The sequence below is a fragment of the Glycine max genome, chromosome 15 (genome assembly GCF_000004515.6).
Source record: "Glycine max cultivar Williams 82 chromosome 15, Glycine_max_v4.0, whole genome shotgun sequence".
Lineage (NCBI taxonomy): Eukaryota > Viridiplantae > Streptophyta > Magnoliopsida > Fabales > Fabaceae > Glycine > Glycine max.
The window spans coordinates 43,426,184-43,430,077 of record NC_038251.2 but is presented as its reverse complement, the minus strand read 5'-3'; positions in this window follow the sequence as shown (position 1 = coordinate 43,430,077).

The window sequence follows — 3,894 nt, the reverse complement described above, 5'->3', positions numbered from 1 at the left end:
ATTAGTAATGGTTCAGTAATAATTAATTCAACCTCCCTTCTTAATTATTTTGAGGTCGCTTGATCCAACAATGTACTTACATTTGGTATTTTGTTTTATGTATATTTTTTTTTAATTATTCATATATGTTTTATTTGAATATTGTGGTTGACTTTCTAGTTTATTTGATGTTATGAATGAAGTATTGTCTTTCTAAGCTTGTTGTGTGGTTAAGTTATTATCTTGTTTGATTGTTCTAAGTTTTCTATTTTCTTGTATGATTAGTCATTTATGTGTGGTTTTTATATTTCTTACGCACTTTGGCTTTTTGTTGATGCCAAAGGGGGAGAGAAAATAGGGATTAAATCAAGAACTCATATAATTAAATAACTTAATTTCAAGTGAAGCTTAAACTAAAAAACAAAGGGGAGAATATGGAGAATTAAGTGAGTGATCGACTAAGAAAAAGAATGTGTATGTGTTTCTTGATTTCAGGTTTTTCATCATAAAAAAGGGGGAGATTGTAGAAGCAAGCTTCATGATGATGAATCAAGTTCATTCAAGTAGTTTTAATGATGACAAATATGATGACAAAAAGCCCAAAGAATGATTTCAGGATTAAGTCAACAAGTTCAGGATCAAGATTAATTTCAAGTTTCATGAAAAGAAATCAAGAAGATTAAAGATTCAAGAGAAGTTTGATTTCAAGATTCAAGAGAAGATGAATTCCAGATTCAAGAGAAGAAATCAAGAAGACTTCACCAGGGAAGTATTGAAAAGATTTTTCAAAAAACAAACATAGCACAGTTTTGTTTTTCAAAAGAGTTTTTCTCAAAATTTTCTAAGTTACCAGAGTTTTTAATCTCTGATAATCGATTACCAGTTTCCTGTAATCGATTATCAGTGGCAAAGTTTGATTTCAAAAGCTTTTAACTGAATTTGCAACATTCCAATTGATTTTTACGTGGTGTAATCGATTACAATATTTTGGTAATCGATTACCAGTGTATATGAACGTTGAAATTCAAATTCAATTGTGAAGAGTCACATTTTTCATAAAATGCTTTGTGTAATCGGTTACATTTCTTTGGTAATCGATTACCAGTGACAAGTTTTGAATAAAAATCAAGAGATGTAACTCTTCCAATGGTTTTCAGGTTTTTTCTCAAGGTTATAACTCTTCCAATTGTTTTCTTGACCAGACATGAAGAGTCTATAAAAGCAAGACCTTGACTTGCATTTTAGATAACTTTTCATAACTTTTTTACATATACTTTTACAACTTTTGAACATCTCTTTGATCTTCTTCTTCTTCTTCTTCCTTTGCCAAAAGCTTTCTAAGTTTTTTGGTTTCCAAACCTAGTTCTTTCACAGAAAACAAAAGTGTGCTATATCTTTTCATTCTCATCTCCCTTTGCCAAAAAGAATTCGACAAGGACTAACTGCCTGAATTCTTTTTGTGTCTCTCTTCTCCCTTTTCCAAAAAAACAAAGGACTAACCGCCTGAATTCTTTTGTGTCTCTCTTCTCCCTTTGCCAAAAAGAATTCGACAAGGACTAACCGCCTGAATTCTTTTTGTGTCTCTCTTCTCCTTTTTCCAATAGAACAAATGACTAACTGCCTGAATTCTTTTGTGTCTCCCTTTTCCCTTTTCAAAGAATTCAAAACAACACAGTCTGAGAATTCTTTAGATTCTTCCCTTTCCCTTAAACAAAAGATTTCAAAGGACTAACCGCCTGAGATATCTTTTGTTTCCCCTTCACAAAGTTTCAAAGGACTAACCGCCTGTGAACTTTGTCTTAACAAATTGGAGGGTATATCCTTTGTGGTACAAGTAGAGGGTACATCTACTTGGGTCTTTGTGACTGAGAACAAGAGAGGGTACATCTCTTGTGGATCAGTTCAAGTGGAGGGTACATCCACTTGGTTGTTCAAAGAGAACAGGGGAGGGTACATCCCTTGCGGACCTTTGCTTGTAAAGGATATTACAAGGTTGAAAAGAAATCTTAAGGACTGCGGGTCGCTTGGGGACTGGATGTAGGCACGGGTTGTTGCCGAACCAGTATAAATTCTTGTGTTTGTCTTCTTCTTCCCTACACTCTTTAATTTCCAATGTGCACTTTAATTATCGCTTTTACTTTTGGTTAAGTTTCTATTTTTGTTCTTTACTTTCTTAACATTATAGTAAAAGCTTAATTGAATCTAGTAACATTGAGAATGATAGATTTTAATTAGTAGTGGTTCAGTAATAATTAATTCAACCCCCCGTTCTTAATTATTCCGAGGCCACTTGATCCAACAATGTACTTACATTTGGTATTTTGTTTTATGTATATATTTTTTAATTATTCATATATGTTTTATTTGAATATTGTGGATGACTTTCTATTTTATTTGATGTTATGAATGAAGTATTGTCTTTCTAAGCTTGTTGTATGGTTAAGTTATTATCTTGTTTGATTGTTCTAAGTTTTCTATTTTCTTGTATGATTAGTCATTTATGGGTGGTTTTTATATTTCTTACGCACTTTGGCTTTTTGTTGATGCCAAAGGGGTAGAGAAAATAGAGATTAAATTAAGAACTCATATAATTAAATAACTTAATTTCATGTGAAGCTTAAACTCAAAAAAGAAAGGAGGAGAATATGGAGAATTAAGTGAGTGATCGACTAGGAAAAAGAATGTGTATGTGTTTCTTGATTTCAGGTTTGTCATCATCAAAAAGGGGGAGATTGTAGAAGCAAGCTTCATGATGTTGAATCAAGTTGATTCAAGTAGTTTTGATGATGACAAAGATGATGACAAAAAGCCCAAAGAATGATTTCAAGATTGAGTCAACAAGTTCAGGATCAAGATTAATTTCAAGCTTCATGAAAAGAATTCAAGAAGAATTAAGATTCAAGAGAAGTTTGATTTCAAGATTCAAGAGAAGATGAATTCAAGATTCAAGAGATGAAATAAAGAAGACTTCACAAGGGAAGTATTGAAAAGATTTTTTAAAAAACAAAAATAGCACAATTTTGTTTTTCAAAAGAGTTTTTCTCAAAATTTTCTAAGTTACCAGAGTTTTTACTCTATGGTAATCGATTACCAGTTTCCTGTAATCGATTATCAGTGGCAAAGTTTGATTTCAAAAGCTTTTAACTGAATTTGCAACGTTCCAATTGATTTTTAAATGGTGTAATCCATTACAATATTTTGGTAATCGATTACTAGTGTATCTGAACGTTGAAATTCAAATTCAATTGTGAAGAGTCACATCTTTTTAATTACTGTTCTTTACTTTCTTAACTTTGTAGTAAAAGCCTAATTAAATCTAGTAACATTAAGAAGGATAAATTTTTAATTAGTAAAGGTTCACTAATAATTAATTCAACCCCCTTTCTTAATTATTCCGAGGCCACTTGATCCAATAGCCTTTTTATCGAGGGTGCAATAATTCCTTGATGTTGTTGTCAACGGTGTTAAGTCTGGTTAATATGAAGGCCAGAAGTGGGTGGAGTGACAAAAGCTTTAGTTCACTGCTTCAAGTAGTGCACGATGGAGAAATGAGAAAAATCAATATTGCCTACTTACTCTTCTTGTTGATGTCAATAGGCTTCCTTTTCTTTGTTAATAGGAAAACTAGCTGAAAGAATCTTAAGATACGACAAATAAACTTTTGAAAAATTTAAAAAGGAAGAGAATGATAGTGCACATTAGATAAGGGATTGAGGAGCTAGTCTCTACTTAAAAAAATGGCAGCAAAGCAAATAATCTCCATCATCTTATGAACCGTCCAATCCTCTTCAATTTTATAGACACCATCACACCATTGCACAATCACATACAATTCCACAAATATCAATTAATCTAGCTGTAATATAAATAACGAGTTTGTGTTTTTTATGCAATGTATCATTTGGCATTTTGCCA